The 12,966-nt window shown below is 42.6% G+C and overlaps 1 protein-coding gene across 1 annotated transcript in view; it reads left to right on the forward strand.

The window, feature by feature from the left end:
* Window positions 1-12,966, forward strand: part of arhgdig (Rho GDP dissociation inhibitor (GDI) gamma) — a gene marked incomplete at its 5' end in the record, with an annotated part of 57,686 nt that continues 44,720 nt past the window's right edge. Inside the window, one exon of the mRNA XM_080724183.1 lies at window positions 1-137. The remainder of the gene's footprint in view (window positions 138-12,966) is intronic.

The raw sequence follows: 12,966 nt of genomic DNA on the forward strand, positions 1-12,966 counted from the left end.
CAGGAACACATTTCACCCACACTCATTTCCTGCTCTTTCTGCGACAGGGAGAAGTTGAAACTTGAAAGAACTTCTGCAGTCAGTCTCACTCACTGCTGCTGCCTGCTGCCTGCACACCTCTACCAGCTCGTCTAAAGGTAAAACTATGTTATTTTGTGTCTGTCAAGTTACAATTCATTCATCAAAGTTCTGCATTGACATGTAGCCTACCCCTACTCCGATGCGGTGATGATGATACCGCAACAGCTGTAGACAATTTTGATGATGATTATTCTGGCTGCAACTGACTTGTCTAGTTGTGTCACCTGAGCTCTGCTCTGCTAGACTAAATTGTATACCCAAGGTTTGGATTTTGTCTTTGTGCTATTGGCCTATATCAGTGGTTCTCAAACTTTGTCATTCAAAGGTCTCCCCTTAACTTTGACAGTGTAAATGGAACCAAATGGACCCGTTATGGTCCATTGGAATGCTATTCCATTTGTACAATGTCAAAGTTACAGACTTGTTGGTGTCAATTTAGACCCCCCAAAAAAATCCACTTTGAGAACCACTGGCCTAGATAGTTGAGACTTTTATTTATTTATGTAGGCTATTTTTTTAAGTCACATAATTATAGCCTACTGAAATAGACTTTAAACGTTTTGTCGTATGATGTAGGCCTATTCAGGTTCAGAACTTTGATTTGGGTCTGAGTGGGGAACTATGAGAGCTGAAGGTTTATACTTTAATTAATCAGCTGTTACAAACAACAACAAAACAGGAAGTTCTAAAATTGTAGGTTTGAACATTTTAAACAACAGAACAATTATAGAGGGTTACACCTGCCAGATCTTGAGCTTCCTTCCCGCTCTTTTGCCAGATTTCAATCACAGGACTAAGATGGTGATACTGGTGATTAATATTGAAAGTATTGTTGGAGTACTGTGCATGTGTTGGAATTCGTAGTAGCACTATGCATGTGTTGTGTAGATACAGGAATATACTACATGTGATATATTTCACAATCAGCAGCCGTTGACTTCTGTTGAAGTGTTGAATGCTTTTCTACATGAGTCAATACCATTTCCTGTCCCTTACTTCACTTCCTCTTTATTTATATCCCCCCCCTCTCTCTCTCTCTCACTGCGTGTGTGTGTGTGTGTGTGTGTGTGTGTGTGTGTGTGTGTGTGTGTGTGTGTGTGTGTGTGTGTGTGTGTGTGTGTGTGTGTGTGTGTGTGTGCGCGCGCGTGTGCGTGTGCGTGTGTGTGTGTGTGTGTTTCACTTTGTGTTTTTCTGTATCAGACAAGTGTGGATGGTATTATAAATATCTGTGATATATGATCCTGTGTGTGTTGGTGTGTGCGCGTGCGTGCGTGTGTGTATGATCCCGTACTCTCTCTGCTTTCCCACGACAGTCAGAAAATGATATATGGAGACAAATCACTTGACTCATAATATCCACCCTGACAAAAAAAAAAACCTACCCCTTTGTATTATTTATTCACTTGTATACTGACAACCTCTATTGCCATACCTGCGATTACCTCTGTATATCCAATCACCGTGTGACAAATACTTTTGTATTCACCCATTCATTATTATTGCCTGACAAATGCTTCTTATGCCAGCTGAAATTACTTATTATTCATGTCCTTAGAATGCAAACCAGGGGCTGTATTCTTCCAGACGTTCTCAGTACACAGTAAAATGATCAGTCATTTAGCTCTGAGAGTGTAAGTGGAACCAATTGGTTGCACATGGGTCCATTTGGTTCCATTTGTACTTCCTCAGAGGTGAATTAACACCCAGGATTTTACGGTGTGTGAGTAAACCCAGGTGGTTATGGATGAGCGCGCTCCAAATGAACCGGCTTATTCTATCCACACAAAGAGAAGATAAATGTACCCCGCGCATCATGCTGTCAGAAAACCATTTAGACACAGCTTATACACTCGCCGCCCCACCGCATCGTTCACTTACTCTATGCATATCTGTGCATGTGTGAGTGAGTGCATGTGCGTGTGTGTGAGTGGGAGAGCGAGAGAGAGGGAAACACAGAAAGCTATTACTGCTACACAGCTTTTGTGCCTCAAGCTTAATGGAATAACTCGCCAAATCAATGCATATTATGCTTGCAAATCCATGTGATGTTAGTCTCCAAATTTAATTTACTGTACAATAATTCACTTTTTCTTTTGCCCTGTTGGCCACATCAGTCCATCTCAAAGAGATGATATGGAATGATGACAGGGTACCATTTTTCTTTTCTTCAAGTATTACAGTTCTACTGACTGAGAAAGAGAACTACCCTCTTTCCCAGGAAGTACAGTAATTGAGGAAATGTTGTTGATCACAAATCTCTGCCTCCGATTGTTGGGGATTGTTGTCTGACTTTTTTTTCCAGCATAAATACAGTACATTCATGCACAGTTACATACAGTACAGTACATATTCACACCTGGGAGCTTCCGAGTGCAAACATATAGCATTCAACTGCCGACTTCAGAGCTAGTAGTACAGGGCTAAAATGAGCTGAAGTGCAGTACACGTGTAGTCCTCTAGGGACATAAGGACATTATTCATTCTGGTTCCCCACATAAATTAGATTCCACCAGCTGCTTGGGAACTCTAATAGGCAACTTCATGGCCAAAAGCTACTTGTACTACTTAGAACTACTATTCCCAATCTTCTACACACTGTGCTACTCCCATTCATACTACTCCCTGGTGGTGTGGCTTTGTGTCCCATATACTGTAATGTTATTAACCACTTTAACGGTTTATACACTACCTTGTCATGTGACAGAAAAAAACAGCCAATTGACAAGCGCACAGCGTGTAATGACGTTGTGAGCTTGTAGATCATCTATTTTTTTTTTTTTGTAGACAATTTTCTCCTACAAGGAAATGCCCACAAATTCACAATGGGGACGGCAGGTTGAAAGGGGTTAATAATGTTAAAAATGTATTTTTATGCCTTAAGTAAAGCATTGTGTATGAAATGTACTATATAAATATACTGGCCTTGCTACTATTAACTACTACTACACAGATCAGTCGTAATTGCTATTACTATTAGCACTATTACAATTATTAAATAATTGTAATAGTGTAATTGTTTATTTATAATAGTGTAATACTTGTAATAGCAATACAAATTGTTATAGCTGTCACTACAACTACAGTCACAGCACTATAGCTATTAGTAGTAAATATGACTGCATACTATCACTAGTACTATTATGACTATTATGAGCAATACTTTTATCGTTACTACTACAGTATTACTACTACTGCTGTATTACTACTAGGATTACTGTCACTACCACTGTTACGGCCACCTGTACAGTACTTGCTGCCCCATTCTTGAACCCAAAACACACACACACTGACACTTTCACGTTTACACTTTTAAAATGTGGCCCTTGCTTGCCTATACCAATTTCTCCGTTCTCAGAGAGAAGTGTGAAACGCCATGGGGTCCATCAGATGGAGCCTTGAGGGGCCCTTTAGATTCACACATTCTCTATGAAACTGTCCTTGGCTCTGTGCTGAAACATACGTTTTATTGAGCCCCTCTGCCCCTGTGGGAGTCCTAGCTGCCAGGGTTGTCGCACCAAATTCTGGGCCCTGGGTACAAGGATTCACTGCGGGCCCCCCCATGAATGTTCTTCATAGGGGGAGGGGGTTTTAACCCATTTAGACTGGGAACGCGTTGTTTTGTGCTTTAACTATTGAAAAATAGCAGTTATACAAGCTCACAGTGCGGCAAGATGTAGATCCGCTACTTTGGAAAAATCTTGAACATTTGTGAAAGTCTTTGAATATTTCAAATCCTTCTGTTTTTTTGTTTTTTTTTGGACCCCCAAAATGATATGTGTTTGGCCACGGACCCCCATCTCAAAATATTTAGTTCCAGGGACCCACCCAGAAGCTAAATTTTAGTTAGAAATGTTTGCTTAAAAAATACATATATTCAAAGATTTGCACACATTTTTACGACTTTTCAAAAATAGCTGATCTACACACTCTGTGCCACGCTGTGAGCTTGTATATCTGCTGTTTTTCAATAGCTAAAGTATAAAAATAATTACGGCCCCTCCACCTTGGGCCCTAGTAACTCAGTCGCACTTTTCACCCCCTTGTGACGCCCCTGGTAGCTGCCACTGATTTATATCCCCATAAAACTGTATGAACATAATGGGTTTATAGCACTGCTTGCTTTAGGACAAATAGCAGAAAGACCCACAGCTGACTTGGATAGGTTGTATACCAATTTGTGGAGATGGTTTCAGTTTCTGAGGCACCAAAGCTATATAGAAATCCTCTGGAAAAACCTGAGCATGATGGATTCCTACAATGGAGGCCAACGATCTTTTATGAGTGCGTGAGAGTGTGTGAGAGAGAAAACCAATTGAATAGCCTATAGGCTAGGCAGGTTCCATTTAGTCAATAACTTCATGAAAATTAATGAAATTATTACTTCTGTTGCTCAGTGGAATGCGTCTGTGCTCGATATGAAACGCACCCACATGTACACAGACACGTGCGTGTGTGCTCACGCATGTATGCACACGCGTATGCACGCATGCACACACTATATATAATATAGGTTTTTATTTTTATATATTTCGGGACTTGGATCTATCAGTAACAATTGTGCCCCACTGATTGGAAAATGATAGGCAGTGTGTTGTATATGAGTTGCATTCCGCTGTACTTTATGTATGGCATTTGTGAGCAACTGGTAGAATATACACTGCATGTCCATAACTGTGTCCTTGGCTTTGATTATAGTGGTTGGTTGTGTTTTCACAACCTTCTGGCTGCTTTGATAGAGTCATCCCCTTCACCCTTGGTTCTGTGAAAACAAGGACCTTTGTTCCTAATGTTTCTGCGTAATTGGGCCTAGAAATCTAACTGTAGGCATTTTCAGTGGAGCAAAAGGATCGGTTTTGAGAGGAGAGGAGAGAAAAAAGGATGGGAGAAGTACAGAAGAAGAAGCTGAGGGGGGGGGGGGGGGGGTATGACAGAAGAGAATAGGTGGAGTAAAAAGGAGGTGAGAGACGAGAGAGATAGCGAAGGTTTTTCTCTATTCAGTTTGTCCTGGTTTCGTTCTGACTTTTTGTGCGCCCGCTTCCTCCTCGCCACAGTCTGTGTGCTCTCTGAAACAGGAAGTACATGCACAGCATCCTGTTTGTCAACGGTTTCACACACTGGCAAAATGAGGCAGCATGCAAGTTTTCCTCCACAGATGGCTGGCTGTAGAACAGGGGTCTTCAACGTTTTCAGGCCAAGGACCCCTTAGTTGAGAGAGAGAGATGAAGCAGGGACCCCCACAACCCATAGATACCATATAGTTTAATCGTCTGGGTTCATGTATATTTGTGTTTCCAGATATTTAACCACTTGTCAATACTTGACCTATCACTCTGTACTTAGTCTGCTCTTTTTGAGCGGTGGTCACACCGTCTCCATAGCGTGGCCGTGTGTGTAGGTATGTTTGTTTGTTAGTTAGTTTGTTTGTATGTGGGTGGGTCTGTATGTAGCCTCAAGCCTGTGTAGTACCTTTTCTGACCACACATGTTAAGGGAGGGGCGCTGTTGTCCAGGCCCACACACACACACACACACACACACACACACACACACACACACACACACACACACACACACACACACACACACACACGGGGGGGGGGAACCACCGCTCAGTTCACACGGGTGTGATTTTTCCCCTCTACATGAAACTGCGAGGCGTTGTGAGCTTGTAGATCGGCTATTTTTGGCTATAGTTCTCCGAATATGGATGCTAGGGTTCAAGTGGTTAATATAATGTTTCTTTCACAAAGGTTTGGAGGACCCCCTGTAGTACCTCTAGGACCCCCTAGGGGTCCCGGACCCCCTGTTGAAGACCCTTGCTGTAGAAGCTACTAACCAGCAACACCCAGAGTTTTAAATAACAATAATCTGGTCCACACTCCTTTGGGCTATTGTTTGACACTGTATATTTGCTCATACATTAAATTTGTCCTCTGCATTCAACCCATCCTAACTCTTAGGAGCAGTGGGCGGGCACTATTAATACAGCGCTTGGGGAGCAGTTAGGGGTTAAAGGGATATTTCACTTTAAAAAAAACCTTTGTTAATTTTATCGTCTAATCAGACTTTTATGAACATCCTGACAGATTGTAGTTAGCTTGATTCAATATTTAGATGTTTGATGTAAATGTTACCATACTACTTAGTTACTCCTCCTCCTTGGCCCCTCCCCATTCACATCCATTGTAACTTCAAACTCCATTGTAACCATGATTGATTCATTAAGAACACCCATTATTTTCCGGTGACTCATACTACCCTCCTAATATGTGAGTTTTCGATAACCTTTTCATTTTTTTTTTATAATTCTTTGGGAAAATAGAAAAAATGTATAACGTTATAGAAAAAACACGGCTAGCTCACGTATTAGGAGGGTAGTATGAGTCACCAGAAAAGATAATGGGTGTTTTTAATGAATCTATCATGGTTAAAATGGAGTTTGAAGTACATACACACACAATGGGTGTGTATGGGGCCCTGGAGGAGGAGGGCCTGGTAACATTTACATCAAATATCTAAATACTGAATCAAGCAAATTAAAATCTGTTCAGGGTGTTCATAAAAGCCTGATTAGACAATAAAATGACCAAAGGTTTTTTTGAAAGTGAAATATCCCTTTAAGTGTCTTTCTCAGTCTACACATAGACTGGGACCGGGGCATAAACCAGGGACCTTCTGTTTCTCAGATGGCCTTTCTACCCACTCAGCTACAGTATATGGCTGCCTTGCTAAAGGATGCTTGACCTTACTGCTGAACATTTCAATACTGCAGTTTGTCTGATCCTCAAGTAAGCCAAATGTTTAATAATTTGTGTGATGTTAACAACTTGGACGCCAGTCGACTTTGAGGTCGACTATGTCACTATGGACTTCCCTGCCAAGCGACTTTAATCGACTTTTATATAAAGGCATTGTTTAAGCTTTTATTTGGGTTAATAGACGGAGCGAAATGGTTAGCTTACCTTCGGCTAGTAACAAGACGTAAACCGTGAAAAAAAGGATACGATTATGACGTCACTGCTAAACCAGGCCTTCCTGTTTACATTAGCTTCTGCTAGCCGCTAGGCTCAATGCAAACCATCCGACCCTTACGCAGCTTCACTAGGTCGGATTTTGATTCGGAAACTTTCTGTGTGGCATCTGTATACGTTCCGGTGCCCATACCGATGGTGGTTTTAGACGATCAAGCACGAATTGAACAGTATTGAGCTCAGATGGGTGATCCGCGGTGATCCCATTGTGAGTCAATGGAACGACGTCACTGTCCCATCCTTCAAACATGATTTTAACATGGCCTCTTCTAAGGTCTATGCTCTTGTATGGTTTTAGTGTTACGATGGCTCACTCTAGTGGTCATTTTGTGGTATGGTATATCATCATGGCTTTGAAAATAATGTAATCATGATGATAAAATATAGCTATTTCCTGGCGTTATTAGCGCACATTCATATTTTAATTTGGCTGGCTTAAGATCAAGTTGCAGGCACTTAAAAGTTATTTGAGTCTCTTGAGAAAGGCTTTGCTATACACTTAAGAGCGTCATGATACATGCATGGATTGTGCAGCGCAAGTTCAGTTAGGTAACCTTGCAGTTGCTGGCAGTCAAACATTCGTCTATCAAATACTTCAATAATAGATTTAAATGGGGAAGCAAACTTGGCAATGACAGCAAGGACCATATTCCCTTTAATGGGAAGAAGGCTTTATGGTAGCCATCTGCCTTGACAGGTCAGGTTGAGACGACAGAGAGAGACACGCACGCACGCACACACACACACACACACACACACACACACACACACACACACACACACACACACACACACACACACACACACACACACACACACACACACACACACACACACACACACACACACACACGCAGACAGAGATGCAAACAATAGTAACAACTATAATAACACAACAGTAATCCATGGAAATCCTCGATCCGGAGGCAGGGGTCCATAATCGCGATCCATGGAAGCTTGTGGGACGAGAAAGCACCAAAACTCTGGGGTCGAAGTCAAGTTAGTAACATGCATTGATAGGACATGAATGTGCACAGACAGAGAGGGAGAGAGGAGCTCAGTCAGTCAGGGAATGTCTTCCAACAGTCTGTGGCTATAGCAGCATAAGTAAGGTTAATAGAGATGGTTGTCTGCCTCCCTGATCAAAACGGGGAGACGGTTTACGCAGAAGAAGAGCCTGATAGTTAAAAGCTCTGCCTCTCGTTCTACTTTTTGAGATTCTAGGAACCACAAGTAGGCCTGCATTCTGGGAGCACAGTGAGTTCTAGTGGCGTGATAGGGTCTAATATCTTAGACTTAGACAATGAGCTAAGATATTATGGTGCCTGACCATTAAGAGGATTTTAAATTCTCTTCAGGATTTCATAGGGACCCAGTGCAGAGAAGCTAACGTGGAAGAAATATGATCTTTTTTCCTAGTTCTTGTCGGTACACGTGCAGCAGCATTCTGTTGGTGCAGCCTGATAATAAGGAATTGCAATGATCCTGCCTGGAGGTAACAAATGCGTGGACTATAGTTCTTCTGCATCTTTTCTTTTCAGACAGGATGTGCCTGATTTGACCGAGTAAGTTTGATAGCATTTTAATAACATATTGCTGAAGCTCTGAATAGACAAGGCAGGGGTCTTCAACGACCCCTTAGTTGAGAGAGAGATGAAGCAGTGACCCCCACAACCCCTTAGAATATGGACGCTAGGGTTCAAGTGGTTAAAAAAAAAGGAGAAAAATACGTTTCTATCACTCAAAGATTTGGAGGACCCCCTGTAGTAACTCTGAGGACCCCCTAGGGGTCCTGGACCCCCTGTTAAAGACTATTGTTTTTACACTTTCAGTGCTAATTAACACTCCTCCGGGTTTTGCTGTGTAGTAACTTGTCTTGTTTGTCTCGGTGACTCTAACAATCATTCTTTAACTCGTCTGCTCCCATCCGTGTACTGTATCTACCGCTCCGCTTCACAAGTTACAAATGGTTTGTACACGTGAAATCAATACTGGGTCAGAGCCTCCCCTTGGATTCAGCTGCTCAATCTATATGCACAGTAAAATCCTCCGATTTATTTATCCATTTGTTTCTCCAGGAGTGTGTACAAATGGAACCAAATGGAACCTTTGTTTGGTAACATTTGTACACTCTCTGTGTTAAGTGACACTGACGATTTTACTGTGTGTGTGTGTGTGTGTGTGTGTGTGTGTGTGTGTGTGTGTGTGTGTGTGTGTGTGTGTGTGTGTGTGTGTGTGTGTGTGTGTGTGTGTGTGTGTGTGTGTGTGTGTGTGTGTGTATGGAAAAAGCAGGCGTTCGCTGAGAATTGTCCACCTCTATTCTTCTCCTCTGTGTATTTAAAGATCACATGTTTTTTTTTGAGCGGTGATAGGCGCTCCAATACGTAATGTCCATGTTGGGAAAATAACAATTTGATTTCTCCATTACATAGAATGGAGAAATTTAATTAAATTAAATTGCAAATTTTTTTCTGATTGGACAATATAATAGATTTGAGGATTGTTCAAGCTTCATGTGACATCACAATATATAATATAAATAGGTATTCATCGGGAACAGTATTTTCTAGTGTAGAGGTGATGTGAGCACCGCTCTCTTCACACTGGTGTGACTTTTCTCTCTAGTTTTAGTTCAGTAGGGAACACTCACGTCAAAGTAGAATTAACCATTTATTGCAACAAATAGTTAAACTTGGCTCCGCTCTTTAAGATGTTCCCTACATTTTGCATTTAATAAGCAGCATGCTAGCAAAATCAGGGAACGCTATGCTAAACCCCCCACAGGCCCATAGCAAGACATTTAATCACAATAACTTGAGTCATGCAAACTTGAATGCATTTTAACATTAAAGCCATAGAACATTGAATCAGTTTAGAGCCGTGCACTGCAAACATTGAATTCCAGTTTACTTTAGAGCCAGGCACACGTGAATTTCAGTTCTGCATTCAGTTTAAACGCTTGCATAATGAATTCAAGACTCTGACCTATAAGGTGTCGGCTGGGGTGGTGGAGGCATGTTTGCCAGCATCAGCAGTGCTGCCACACACTGTGGCAATGATTGAAAAGCAGAGAGGAAGCCGTATTCAACTCTCAAATACCTGGAACGCGCCCGAGTCGCGTTAGATTTTAACCACTTTAACCATCATTGTATGCTTTAACCTTAGAAAAATAGCAGATATACAAGCTCACAGCGCGGCACAGAGTGCCGCGCTGCGAGCTTGTAGATCTGCTATTTTTGAAAAATCATGATTTTTCTTTGCAAGTCTTTGAATATATCTATTTAAAAGCGAACATTTGTAACTCACATATTTGCTTCTGGGGGGGTCCCTGGAACAACATATTTTGAGATGGGGGTCTGTGGCCAAATACATGTAATCTTGGGTGTCCTTGACATGAAAAAGTTTGAGAACAGCTGATTTAGAGGAAGGATTTAGTAGTCGGGTCAAAGATCGGGTCAAAGATATTCAAAGACTTTCACACATTTTCATGATTTTTCAAAAATAGCAGATCTACAAGCTCGCAGCGCGGCACTCGGTGCCGCGCTGTGAGCTTGTATATCTGCTATTTTTCTAAGGTTAAAGCATACAATGATGGTTAAAGTGGTTAAAATCTAACGCGACTCGGGCGCGTTCCAGGTATTTGAGAGTTAAACAGACCGCCTTATTGAGGGAATGAGGTGTGATGATTGGTGTGTAGGAAAGCGTGGCTGATTGAAAGCAATCAGTAGACTGACAGCTGATTACAGCTGTCAAGTCAGACTTCGGTGCCCTGCATGAACGCAATGCTTCATTACGTTGGAGGAAGAACTCTACAGAGAACAGAGGTTATTAATTTAATTAAGTAATAATGCATGTGGAGAAACGTGTGTGGGCCTGCTGCACAAGTGCACATGGATGGACACAGTCACTTGCTCGCTCGACACTCGCTCGCTCAGTCACTCAGTCACTCACGCATGCAGGCACACACACACACACACATCTATAAGCGCGCACGCACGCACGCACACACACGCACACGCACACGCACACACACACACACACACACACACACACACACACACACACACACACACACACACACACACACACACACACACACACACACACACACACACAGTGAAGCCGGGGCCTGGGGGATATTACTATAAGATAGGTTTCTTCCTTCATCACTCCTAGACAGACTTCATCCATCAAAAAGGGCTGCTTCAGTAAAGCGAACCCAGAATGACCTCAATACAAACCTTGTTTCACGTCTTTCATTTTATTTCTCAAATAACGTTATGCTATAAATTATCTGCATATTAGACTTTACGCCTGTTAAGAGTTAGAACTGAATGTGAAACTGATAATGTAGTTGAAATACAATAGCCTGATAATATTAGGCTAAAAACCTACAGTAAGCACTATGTCTGTGCGTGCATGTGTACGTGTGTGTGTGAGAGAGAGAGAGAGAGTGAGAGAACTGAATAGAAGCTCCCTTTGCATTCTACAGTCTTTCTTGTTCCCCTACTGCAAACAGAGGCGGGGAAGCAGAGAAAAAACAGAAGTGAAACAGAGGAAAGAGGGGAGGATGAGAGGAAAGGAGAGGAGAACAGGAGATGACAAGTGAGAAGGAGGGAGGGGAGAGGAGAGGAGAGGAAGCAGAGGGGAGAGAGAACAGGAAGAAATAAAAAGAGTATGTGTGGTAAAACTACACAGAGAGAGAGAGAGAGAGAGAGAGAGAGAGATAGTCCTGATTGAAGGATATCGCTGACAGGGTGTGGTCACTGAAAGGGAGAGCAATTGAAGAGCAGTGGAGTGGCAGTACGGGGGTGGACGGACGGACGGACGGATGGACAGCAAGCTAAACTTGTCGTTGTCGGATGAAAACCTTATATGTCCGAAACCGTTCGTTTTGCATTTATCATTTATCAAAAATGATTTAAACTAGTGAAAACAGCAGAGGCGTTGTGTGCTTGTAGATCTGCTGTTTTCACTACTTTTATGCGACGGCCTTGTACGATGAAGCAGGGCTTTACTTTGCGAAAGAACGTACACATTTGAAACTTGGAGATACAAGGTTTCCACCCGACAACGACATAATATAGGATGAATGGAGAGACAGAGAGAGATGACATGACAGTGATGCACAGCTTATAGAGGAGGAGAGAAAGATACAGAGAGAATACTATGGAGCAATACAATAAGGCAAAAACAAACACGTGAAGGTGTATGATAGAAGAATGAAGAATAAAGATAAATGAATTTAAATGCCATGGTTTGAGAGAGAGAGAGAGACACGAGGAAGAAGAGGTTTCTGTGCAGAGAGACAAGTGAGAGCCTGAATGAGGGAGGGGGGGGGGGGGGCGGTGAGCAAAGGATGAGCTCATTGCAGTCTCTGGGCTGATGACTGAGAGAGATGGAGGCAGGCTGGGTGGAGGTATAGGGGAGGGGCTCGCTCCCTCGTCTGTGAATCGATAGCCTGTGTCTGCGTCCTAGAATACCATCTAAGGCAGCGTGCGCTGCCTGCCTCTGCAGACAGCCCTGCTATACCTGCTGCTATAGCGCTCCCTGTGTAAACGCGCCTCAACATCAGCGTATTAGCTTAGCTTAGCCTATAGCCGAGGTAGAGTCGCGGTTTCCAGATGACCTCATTGTTGTAGCGTATATACAGTGTTTCACTTTCACCTCTCCCGCTGCCACACAAAGCTAACGCTACTCGACTGAAAAGGGAAAAGCCGGTAGCCTGGTGTCTGCGTTTCTAGCCCACCCTGCCCTCCTCCTCCTCCTCCTCCTCCTCCTCCTCATCCTCTCTCTCTGTCAGTCTCTCTCTGTTTCTCATTCTCCCTTTCTATTCTATTTTTCTCTGTGTCTGT

Source organism: Nannobrachium achirus (assembly GCF_963921795.1).
Source record: "Nannobrachium achirus genome assembly, chromosome: 4".
Lineage (NCBI taxonomy): Eukaryota > Metazoa > Chordata > Actinopteri > Myctophiformes > Myctophidae > Nannobrachium > Nannobrachium achirus.